The sequence below is a fragment of the Vulpes lagopus genome, chromosome 4, assembly GCF_018345385.1.
Source record: "Vulpes lagopus strain Blue_001 chromosome 4, ASM1834538v1, whole genome shotgun sequence".
NCBI classification, from domain to species: Eukaryota; Metazoa; Chordata; class Mammalia; order Carnivora; family Canidae; genus Vulpes; species Vulpes lagopus.
Window position 1 is genome coordinate 119,133,982 of NC_054827.1, and position 12,034 is coordinate 119,146,015.

Consider the following 12,034-nt stretch of genomic DNA (forward strand, 5'->3'; position numbering starts at 1 on the left):
CTTTCCGGAAGTTCTGGTGGGAAAACAGAAGGGGAAGTTATACACAGCACACGCCCAGTAAATGCTGCCCTCCTTCCTCTTTAGAACAACTCAGCTCCTTTTTTTTTTTTTTTAATTTAATTTGCATCCCAAATCCTCTTAATTTAACAAGCCAGGATCTGGGGCTACCTGGCTAGGTGGCCTCTGGTGCATTCCAACTTCTAGCCCTTCCGTCTCACAAGGGATTGGATGTGACTGTGCAGGCTTCCTGAGGTCTTGCTGAAATTCCCGCATATGTCTTAGCCCTTGCATGGACCAAAGATTGAGACGGTGCCACAGCCCTTGGGAGAGTCCAGGGCCAACTGGTCGAAGGCCAGAATCTTGCCCCCAGTTTTAAGGATGTGGCTCTGGGACGGCCACCTACTCGCAGTGTGCACGCCTTCCATTTGGACAACTTTCAGACACACACATCATTGGTTATAGTCCCTACAACTACAGCCGTTTGTCCTCTTGGCCAGGAAGCTTCATCTTCCCTATCATGGGGAAAGGGCCAGAGGCCACCATTGGTGCGACTCATGAACACCCTCTTCAACAAAACTTGGTTAAATGTGGAGTCAGTTTGTCTAGCCCGAAACCTGTAGAGCTTGACCAACAGTCTCAGTTAGGTGTCCTAGCTCTTGGGCTCCTTGCACCTAACCTTTCTGTCCTCCTAGTAGCCAGTGTCTGCTCCCATGATGGCTCTTCCTGCTCAGCCAGGTCTGGAAAGATCTCTCAGCTCCTTTTTTAATCCATTCACCATAGAAGCCACTGGTTCTTTCTCTAGGCAAAGTCTGTAATAGCCCAACAAAGCCTTCTGCAAGCCTCAGGAAATGATACCAGCCTTCCTGATGATCATCATCAACATTATCTCCTCTGGCTCAGATTTTGTGCCAGTGAACAAGCATGTTACATAGATTGCTTACCTCCCTCCAAACTCACGACAACCTAGGAGGTGGATACTATTATCTTCATATGCACTTTACGGATAAGGAAGTTAAGGCTCAGAATGGAGGAGGAATTTTGCTCAAAGGCTATGCCACTGACCAGCAGAGGAGTCAGTCCTCTGAATTCAGTTAAAGCAAATGTAACTTGGGTTAGACTGAGGTGGTGAAATATCAGTACGTATTCATGCAAGCATGACCTGGCAATGGTATCCACCTGCTGCCCTTTTTTTTTTTTTAATATTTTATTTATATATTTATTCATGAGAGACACACAGAGAGAGAGACAGAGGCGGAGGGAGAGGCAGGCTCTGTGCAGGGAGCCCGATGTGGGACTCAATCCCAGGACTCCAGGATCATGCCCTGGCCCAAAGGCAGGCGCTAAACCACTGAGCCACCCAGGGATCCCCACCTGCTACCCTTTTTATCCGGTCTCCGCAGTGGCCTTGAGAGTGACCAAGTGCAGCCAGGAGACTCAATAATGACCTACCTGGCATTAGGAATTTCCAGGCCCCTGGGGTAAATCTCAAAGTGATTGGGCCTCAGGCCCCCTGACTCCACCTGTGACCACCGCCCTCCCTGCCTCCTCCCCAGGGTGTGGTTTAGTAAATGCACTCTTTAGTCACCTGTTCCAGACTTGCAGGGTTGGAGGGCTCCTGGGATATCATCCTGTCCAGACCATACCAGCTGGTTCAGTATCTCCTACAGGATCTCAGCTCAGTGATTAGGCTATGTGCAAACACTCCACTGGTAAATTGCTCCTGAGAGCGTCCATCCCATCTCTGGGTACCTCTAGCTGCTGGAAGTGGAAAGAGCCCTAGAAGAAGAGAGATGACCTGGCTCGTGACCTTGGACAAGTCACTTGCTCTCTGGGTCTCAGCGTCCTCACCTGTAAAATGGGAAATTGTAGGGTGGTGGGTGAAGTGGAAATAAAACAATACAAGTGACAAATGGAAGTTCTTTTTTTTTAAAAATATTTTATTTAGTCACAAGAGACACAGAGAGAGGCAGAGACATAGGCAGAGGGAATAGGAGGCTCCCTGCTGGGAGTCTGATGTGGGATTCGATTCCAGGGCTCTAGGATCATGACCTAAGCCGAAGGCAGACACTCAACCGACTGAGCCACCCAGGCACCCCATAGGTCAAAATTCTTAGCACAGGTGCACATAGTAGGTGCTCAACTAGAGCATTCACTGCTAACAATACAAATATGTTTGACCTTCCTGGTAGGCAATTCCAGGTGTAGCAAGAGTTCTAAATGCTCATTCTCTGTGCAAGGCATATATATTAATACCTTTTGATGAGGAAACAAGTTCAGTGGCCACCCAAAGTCAGACAACTTTAGCCAGAGTCTGGCTCTTGATACTATATAAACTTTACATGGGTCTGAAGTCAAGGGCAGAGGGTCCCCACAGGGATCGTCCTCTTGCTCTCTACTTCAGAGCTTCTGAGAGTGCACACAGCACCAATAGCTTTGCAAGGAATGAAGCAGGAGCCCCAGGCAGGGGCACAATTTGCTCGAGGTCACCCTGCAAGCAAGATTTAGAATCCCAACTCCTCCCCATTCATTGCTCCTCAGTCACACGCTAACTCCTGAATGATGGCCTTTCCTCGTGGACATTTTCCAACTAAGATCTGACCTGGCACTCATGAGACTTGAGACTCCAAACACCTCCAGAGCCAAGAGCTAGTCTTCCTCAGGCTCGAACTGACCAGAGCAAGAAGCACGTCCCATGGGTTCAATCCAAACTTGCTGAGTAGGTACATGAATTGCCCCATAGCATATTTGCCATAGATCCACATTTCCCATCTGCACTATGAATCAGTTCCAAAGTCCGTGCCATAGCCTCCAAGGCCTGGCCTGATTTGCACCCTGTTCACACTCCTACACACACACATACACACACACACACAGACCCCACCCCACCCCCCACTTCTCCAAAGTCATCTGTCATCTGCAATCCTTTAGCCGTGCCCAGACTGCTCTTGGTTTCTCAGTGCTCGATGACCTTTTCTGCCTCAAGACCTTTGTATGCACTACTCCTCCACCTGGAACTCTCCCCTGGGCCTCCCCTGCCCTCCTGACCATAAAGAACCTAGTTCTTCCCATTCTTTTTTTTTTTTTTTTTTTTTAAGATCTATTTATTTGTGATAGAGAGAGAAAGAGAGAGGCAGAGACACAGGCAGAGGGAGAAGCAGGCTCCATGCTGGGAGCCCGACGTGGGACTCGATCCCGGGACTCCAGGATTGCGCCCTGGGCCAAAGGCAGGCGCTAAACCGCTGAGCCACCCAGGGATCCTCCCCCCCCCATTCTTTAAGATAATCTGAATATCCCTTCTGCATCGAAGCCTTTTGTTGACTAAGCTCAAGCAGCTAGAGCTAAGTAGATAGTCCTGTTTGCTGCTTCTTGCAACTTTTATCACAGTTAGTAATGGTATACTTAAACATTTTATAGTTTAGATTGTGGGTTCCATGCAGCCATGCTGGCTTTATTTACCAGTGCCTACCAAGAGTCTGGCACAGGGCCTATCACGTGGCACTCAGAAGAGGTTTGGTGATTGCATAGATGGAAGAAGAGAAGGAAGGAGAACTGGATGTGGGGTTGAAGGCTTGGGGTCCTGATTGTAGCAGCAACTGAACCACAGACTTGTGAGGATTACTTTGGTTCTCTGAGTCTGAGTTTCCCAACCGGTAAGACAACACTAGCCCCTGGGGATGGTTAAGGGAGGTAGTGTGTGTAATAGGCAAGGCCAAGAACATAGCAGGTGTTAGGGGTTAAACTGTGTCCTCCCAGAAAAAAAAATACATTGTCATCCTAAGTCCCAGCACCTCAGTGAACTTTTTGGGAAATAGGGTTTTCGCAGACCCTATTAATTAAGATGAGGTCATCCTAGAGTATGGTGGACCTCAATCCAATATGACTAGCATGCTTATAAGAGAGAAACGGGAGAGAGATGGCCTGTGCCAATGTTAGCAGAGACTGGAGTTATACATCGGCAAGTCATGGAATGCCGGGGATGGCCGCCAACGGTGGAGGTTGCAAGAGGCAAGGGAGAAGTCTCTAGAGGCTCCAGAAGGAGCATCCCCTGCTGACACCTTGATTTCAGACTTCCAGCTTCCACTGCTGTGAGTCAACACATTTCCGGTGTATAAGCCAGCTAGATTGGGGGACTTTTTACAGAAGCCCTAGGAAACGGATCCAGTAGATACTCAACAAACGTCAGGCTGGTGTGCCTGCCTTCTTTTTTGTGCTCTCAGATGGTTCTCTGTTTATGGATGTGTAGTCCCTAGGAGTCAGTGCGGTTCTCAAAGGCTCTGTGTCCAATTCACCGTGGTCCTCAACATGCAGCACAGAGCTAGCCCATGAGTGCTTGTGAAGTGTGACTAGAACACATTAGTGTTCTTGTAAGAGCTCCATGCACTCAGTGGTGGGAAGAAAAGGCCAGTTTCTTGTAGTCCTTGCCTGGCTGGGACCCACCCCATGCCATACACTGGGAAGCAAGGTACAAGAACTTGTCCAGACTAGCTGTGGGGGTAAATGGAGAGGATCTGGGGCCACCCCAGGTTTCCCAGTGGTGGGACCTGCTTCTCTGCATGGCATTCCCTCCCATTACTTCTCAGGCCCTTGTCTTGGTATGTCAGCTGGGGAGGCCTTTCTGATGGAGAAGACGGGATGACAGCCTTCCAGATCACCCACTCCAGGGTGGAACCTGGGTGGAACTTCCTCCCCTACAAAAGGCCTGGCTGCCGACAAGCTGCTGGTAGGTGATGTTCACAGTTTAATATCTTTTTTAAAAAATATTATTTATTTATTTATTCATGAGAGAGAGGGAGAGACACAGGCAGAGGGAGAAGCAGGCTCCGTGCAGGGAGCCCAATGTAGGACTCGATCCTGGGACTCCAGGATCACGCCCTGGGCCTAAGGCAGGTGCCAAACCGCTGAGCCACCCAGGGATCTCCCACAGTTTAATATCTTGATTAAAAATCACCTCCAAGTGCTTTACATGCCAATCGCCCAGACACACAGTCCTCTTGGGCGTGGAAGAGCAAACCAGTGCAGAGGAAGCCTCATGAATTGCTTCCTGTTGTCCATAAGGACAAGCGATCAGGGCGGAAGCGGGGAGATTGGGAGCAAGGTGTGGTCAATATCCTGCCTTGGGCTCTTGTAGCTAAACTTTGGCCTTGCTTCCCTCTTGGACTTGCAAGGTGGGAGGTTTCCCTAAACGTCAGAACGGGCTTCATATCCTGGGTGACTAAATCCAGAGATTACTGTTTGCTACTCGAGGGTGCTCTGGTTGTTTCTATTTTAGAGATATTGAAGCCAGCTCCGAGAGAGGAAGTAATTTGTCCAAGGTTGCACAGCTGCTGGACTTGCACCCAGCCCAACTGCAAGTTCAGGTTCAATAGGGCAGTGCATGCAGACTCTAGCTCAGCAGTGGGGAGAGGGCAAAGCTATAATATGGGACTGGGCGAGGGGGTATGGATTATATGGGGAAGGCCACGAGGTAGCTGTGACAGTAGAGACCTCACCAGCAAGGTGAACACGTGCAGGAGGTGGATCTGGGGCCTAGGAAAAAGGTCAGAGTGAGGAGACTGAGTTCAGGCTGCAGAGTGGATAGAAGCACCCAGGAGTATGCTGAGTGGCAGGGGTGAAGCAGTGGAGTGACAAGGGGTGGAGGAAGAGGGAACCAGAGAAGGGTTTAGGAGCAGGGCAGTAGCCAAGCCAAGCCAAGCCAACAAAAGGCTGGTGTTTGTTGCATGTTTGCTGTGTACCAGAGACACATCTGATCCCCTATGTGGATTTACTTATTCCCTCACTACAGCTCTCTGAGGTAGATAGTGTATATTATGCCCATTTTATAGACAAAGAAACCAAGAGGTAAAAGAGCTTACCTATGTCAGTAAGCTAAGTGGTAAAGCCTGGGTTCAGCCCAGTGGTCCAGCCTGGGTGCTTAGCCAACCCGCCACCCTACCTGTATGTAGATTGGATGGTGGCTGGTGACCTTGTTGACTTTTCTTTGATTTGGGGTGAGAGGCAAGAGTGAGGATAATGTGATAAGCTCTTGAAACAAGCTTGAGAAAAGATAACGAGACTGGGCATTTACACGGCATCTTTGAGTCTACAGAGGACACCATACCTCTAATTTTGTTTGGCTCTTAACATAACTGACAGAGGAGCAGGACAGGGCCATCATCCCTCCATCATTTCATATACTAGGAAATGGAAGCCCTGTGAAGGTCAGTGAGTTCCTCAAGGTCATACTGTGAGGCTGTGTCAGAGGCTTGACCTCAACTCTTTATTTAAAAAAATTTTTTTTGAGTTTTATTTATTTAACCAATCTCTACACCCAACACAGGGCTTGAACTCACAATTCTGAGATCAAGAGTCACACACTCCTCCAACTGAGCTGGCCAGGTCCTCCTTGACCTCTTCAGACGCTGGAATGGGATTGGCCACCCCTGAAGGGAATGCAGGGCCGCTGAGAGGAGAGAGAGGTGTCAGGAGGGGCTGAGGGCCTGGGGAAATTAAGAGAATAGGCCAAGAAGGAGGGTGTTCATTGATGGCCTTGACCGAGCTTCTGAGCTGAGGTGACCAGTTAGAGTCCTCAATGAGGGGAGGCACTGGGGAGGTTCTCTGTTTGGGGTTCTTATCTGGGCATCCTTCTTTTAAATCTGGACTCAGGCAGGACTTTAATGGAAACATGTTGCATAGTAGCAAGAAGAGGGCTACAATCAAATCAGGGTGCTTGCCACTTAGTAGCAGCGTGGCCTGGGGCAAGCCACCTAACCTGCCACTTAAGTCACAGTGTGGCCAGGGGCAAGCCACCTAACCTGCCATTTAAGTCACAGCGTGGCCAGGGGCAAGCCACCTAACCTGCCACTTAAGTAGCAGCCTGTCCAGGGGTAAGCCACTAACCTGTCCAGAGTCCTCCAAGTCTCTAACTGCAAATGGCAATCACCTCCCCCTGCCGACTGACTATCTACCGGCTATCCTCGGGGTAGGAACAATGTGCGTAGAGCACCTGGCCCGCAGATGGGGTCAGTAAACAGGGGCAGGTATCGTGGGTGTTGGGTGACAGCTGAGATTTGTACATTTTCTTTTATTTTTAACAACAGACTTTTTGAGGGGCACCTGGGTGTCTCAGTCAGTTCAGGGTCTGCTTTCTGCTCAGGTCATGGTCTCAGGGTCATGGGATTGAGCCCCACATCAGGCTCCCTCTCTCCTCCTCCCTCTGATCCTTTCCCTTGCTCCTACTCTCGTGCTCACTCTCTCTTTCAAATGAATAAATAAAAAATCTTTTTTTAAAAAAAGTAAAATAAAATTAGACTTTTTAAAAGCAATTTTAAGTTCACAGCAAAACTGAGGAGAAAGTACAGAGATTTCCTGTATACCTCCTGCCCCCCCCCCCCCCCCCCCCACATAGCCTCCCTCTTTTATCAGAGTTGGCTTCATTGAAATTTTGTTTCCAAAGTTCAGAGGAAAAAAACAAAGTGGGAGGATGCTTTTGAAATCTTCCTGCCTAAATCCCTTGCTGTGCAGAAGGGGAAACTGAGCTCCAGAGAGGGAGGTTATGAGCAAAGCCAAGGTCAGAGAGCTGAGGAAGCCTGGCTCCTGCTTTCTGCCAGCCTGTGCTGTGCAGCATCACAAAGCATCCTGGACCCATGGATGTGGTTACAAAACCACTGCCCCAGCTGGCATCAGCCTGAATCCTTGCTGGCATCCAGAACATTTGGGCCAGAGGCACTAGGAGTTGTCATATGCTCCCTCTCACCACCTCACCCTCATGCAGGGGTCAAAGAGCCGCAGCAGATGGTCCTGGGGCTGGAGACCTGAAATCAATGATCGGAGCATACACCAAGTGGGACTCCTCTGCTTCCACACCAGTTGTGCCTTCACACCAGAGTCCTCTGGCCTCCTTTGGTTCCCAGCAGATCATAGCCCTCAGGAGCTGAGGAGGAACTACTGTTATTCTGGGTTGAACTCTGCTGATCACCACTCAGGAGCTTTAAAGGTCAGGGGCAGGGTGGTACTCTAAAGAGTGAAGGGTTCGTGTTTGAGACACTGTTTCCAATTGCTCATGTGAGCAAGCAGGGTTGTTTTCTCTCCTTGTAGCCAAACGGACTACATTACAGATGGCCTTTGCCCACAAATCGGCAGGTCTCATGAGGGGTTGGTGAACGCCATGGACAAGATGACAGCTCTCCTGGGACGCATGCAGGTCTTGGTTTGGGGGGAAGCTGAGTTTAATGACTAAACAAACATACAACCAAGATAATTTCATCTGCTGATAAGAATGATGAGTAAAAAAACCAAGACAGGGGGTTGCCTCATGACTGGGAAAGTGGGCCATTCTAGATTGGGGATCAGGGAAGGTGTCTCTGAACATATGACATTATAGCTGAGCCCTGAACAAGAAGGAGCCAGCTATGCAAAAATATGGGAAGAGGGGATTCAGCAAGTGCAAAGGCCCTGAGGTTGGAGTTAGCCAAACCTTCCAGGATTTATCGAAATAATCTGAAGGCTAGGAAGCTGTTTTGATAAGGAAACAAAGTAACCAAGATACTTTCATTCTCTAATCTGTAATCTTCCCCTACCACCTCTAAACACTACTAATCCTAGTTAATTCCTGCTCAGTTTAAATACTTTGTCCCCTAAGAAGCCTTCTGATTTCACTACTTTATGGTTTAGAAAATCCGGCCTATGGCAAAAATGAGAAAAATAAGGTCAGTAAACTCCATGTGTGTGTTTGTGTGTGTACAGCTATGACATTGCCAGCTGTGTTTGTCTCTGAGAATATCTGACATAACATTGTTACTATTTTTATTTTTCACTGTTCATAAATTCTTTCACAAAATGATGAGTGTAGATGACAGCTAGGTTACCAATCAGGGATCAGTCCACAGATCCCTCCTATTGGGAGGGAGATTTCACTGGTTTGTGAAGTCCAGGTTTGGAAGTCCTTGGCAGCTAGACTCCCAAGTTTCCTTTTCTGGCCTCTCCTTTGTTCCAGACCACCCTGGCTTTCCCACACCCTCTTGTCCTCTCCCTCCCTTCTTAGACTGAGCTCCAAGAAGGCAGGCCCCACCTCTGCCTGGCATGGAGTCAAACCCAGCACAGGTGCTCAGAAGGTGTTGATTGAACCATCGCACTGTGATTTGTGAGGAGGTGCATTCAACCCAGATGAACCTCAGAATACAAAATTGCGAGCCAGCTCATGAGAAAGAGCTGCGCAAGGGAAGACCCCAGACTTCAGAGCCAGAGTCTGGATTCAAATCCTGCCTCCTGGCTTCAACTCCCCTCACCCCCAGCGGCACCACTTAGGAAAAATCACTTTCCCTGAGCCTCGCTCCCTCACCTGTGATACGGGGATGATGATATCCAGGATTCTTTTGAAGAGCAAAAGACATGTTTGCAGAAAACCACTTTGTAGGTGGTATGTAAATGATAGTTCCCCATGGTCGTCCCTCCAGCACCGGGCACAGTGCCCAGCTGGCCCCTTCCCAGTCTGTACTTCTGCTTCTGCCAGGAGCCTGTGAGCCGGGTGCCTCGCAAGTTCTGAACAGAAAAGCTCAGTGCCTGGCACCTGGTGGGTGCTCAATAAGTAAATCAACGGAACGATAACCCTGGGCAGGTCACTCCCCCTGTGGACGGGTTTCCTCTTTGGAGGAGGTTTCATCGTCTCTGGTGCCTATCGTACTTAATTATTTGCTTTTTAAGGACAGGACTAGGAATCACATCTAAGGAAGGTGGGTGTGAAGAGAGACGTTGATTAAAAGGTTGGTGCACATTTTTGGTTCCCACTTTCGAATGTTCCAGAATTTATTTTTGCCTCCTTAATAAAAAGAGCCATGTCACATCTCTTTAGCTTGTCTTCTGGGTTTCTTTAAAAAAAAAAAAAAAAAAATTAAAGTCTTTATTTTAAACCGCCCACTCCAGCCATCCCAGGACGCGGTTAGGAGGGGGCGCAGACAGGTGGAGCCAGCGCCCGGAAAGGCGGGGGCTGCCCGGGGCCGCGGGGGGGGGGGGGGGGGGGGGGGGGGGCGGCGCAGGGCGAGCCGCGCGGCCTCGGCGGGGTCTGGGGTCGCGGGGCTCCGGCCTCGGGGCGGCCCCCTCCCACGGCCGCACGCGGCGGGGGGCGCAGTCGCGGGCAGCCCTGCCCCCACCCCAGCCCCAGCCCCAGCCCCCAGCCCCGCGCGGGCAGCCGGCGCGCGCGCCCCGCCCGGGGACCCGCCAGGGCCAGGGCCGGGGCCGGGGCCGGGGCCGGGGCCGGGGCCGCCCGCCGGTGCGCCCGCCGGTCCGCCCACGGGGCCCCCGGCCGGGGGGGCGGGGCGCGGCCGGGCGGGCGGGCGGGGCGGGGCGGCGCGGCGCGGCCGGCGCTGATGTAATCCGGCGGCTGGGCGGAAGGATCTGGAGCGCGCCGGGCTGGCGGGGCGCTGAGGCCAGTTGCCGGGTAACGGAGCGGAGCGGCCGCGCCGCCTCCCGCCCTCCGCCGAGTGGCGCCCGAGCCGCCGCCGCTTTACGTAAGGCGCAGGCCAGGGCCGCCGGCGCTCGGCAGCCGCTCAGCCTCGCCGCGACAGGAGGCGCCCCCGCCGGCCGCCGCCGCGCGCACGGCCGCTCGGCAGGTACCGCGGGCGGGGGCGGGGCGGGGCGGGGGCGCGGGCGGCCGGGGGGCGCGGGGCCGGCCTGGGGCGGAGGGGCCCGGCTGCCCCGACGGCCCGCAAGCTCCGCGGGAACCCGGCCGGGCCCGGAGCGCCCCGCACGGCGGCCCGCGGCGCCCCCGCCCCGGCGCCCCGGCTCCCCGGGCCCCCCGCGCCCCGCGCCCCGCGCCGGGCGCTCCGGGCTCCGCGCGCGGGGGCCGCACGATGAGTCCGCACAATGGGCCGGTGCGGCGGCAGTGGGAGCGGCTGGCGGCGGGGCGGCGGGGCGAGGCGGGGCGCGGACGGGGCCGGGGCCGGGGCGGGGGCGGCGGCGGGCGGGCGGCGGGGCTCCCGGGGGCCGGCGGTGGGCGCTCGCCGCGCTGCCCCGGCCCGCGCGTGCCTCGGCCCCTCCCCTCCAGCATTGTCCTCTGGGGGCCCGGGCGGGGAGACCGCCGCGGGGGAGGGGCCGCGGGGGCGGGGCGGGCGCTGACTGACGGGCGCGCGGGCCTGTGGCGCGGGGTCCGCGGAGGGGACGGCCGCGGGCGGGACGGCGGGGCCCAGGGGCGCGCGGCTCCCCCCTGCCCGGCTCCCCCCTGCCCTCCCAGCTCCCCCCGCCCGGCTCCCCCCTGCCCTCCCGGCTCCCCCCTGCCCGGCTCCCCCGTGCCCTCCCAGCTCCCCCCTGCCCGGCTCCCCCCTGCCCTTCCAGCTCCCCCCTGCGCGGCTCCCCCTTGCCCTCCCAGCTCCCCCTTGCCCTCCCAGCTCCCCCCTGCCCGGCTCCCCCTTGCCCTCCCAGCTCCCCCCTGCCTGGCTCCCCCTTGCCCTCCCAGCTCCCCCCTGCCCTCCCAGCTCCCCCCTGCCCTCCCAGCTCCCCCCTGCCCTCCCAGCTCCCCCCTGCCCGGCTCCCCCCTGCCCTCCCAGCTCCCCCCTGCGCGGCTCCCCCTTGCCCTCCCAGCTCCCCCTGGCCCTCCCAGCTCCCCCCTGCCCGGCTCCCCCCTGCCCTCCCAGCTCCCCCCTGCCCGGCTCCCCCCTGCCCTCCCAGCCCCCCCCTGCGCGGCTCCCCCTTGCCCTCCCAGCTCCCCCCTGCCCGGCTCCCCCTGGCCCTCCCAGCTCCCCCCTGCCCGGCTCCCCCCTGCCCTCCCAGCTCCCCCCTGCCCGGCTCCCCCTGCCCTCCCGGCTCCCCCCTGCCCGGCTCCCCCTTGCCCTCCCAGCTCCCCCCTGCCCTCCCAGCTCCCCCCTGCCCTCCCAGCTCCCCCCTGCCCTCCCAGCTCCCCCCTGCCCGGCTCCCCCCTGCCCTCCCAGCTCCCCCCTGCGCGGCTCCCCCTTGCCCTCCCAGCTCCCCCTTGCCCTCCCAGCTCCCCCCTGCCCGGCTCCCCCTTGCCCTCCCAGCTCCCCCCTGCGCGGCTCCCCCTTGCCCTCCCAGCTCCCCCCTGCCCTCC

The 12,034-nt window shown here is 55.2% G+C and overlaps 1 protein-coding gene and 1 pseudogene across 3 annotated transcripts in view; one reads left to right on the forward strand and one right to left on the reverse strand.

Annotated features, from left to right (window-relative positions):
• Window positions 1-200: 200 nt before the first annotated feature.
• Window positions 201-712, reverse strand: LOC121489029 (annotated as a pseudogene).
• Window positions 713-10,395: 9,683 nt separating this feature from the next.
• KIAA0232 (KIAA0232 ortholog) overlaps window positions 10,396-12,034 on the forward strand; it is an 89,638-nt gene continuing 87,999 nt past the window's right edge. For all 3 annotated transcript variants that reach the window (XM_041751624.1, XM_041751626.1, XM_041751627.1), the window contains exon 1: window positions 10,396-10,583. The gene's annotated coding sequence lies outside the window, so the exon portion shown is untranslated. The remainder of the gene's footprint in view (window positions 10,584-12,034) is intronic.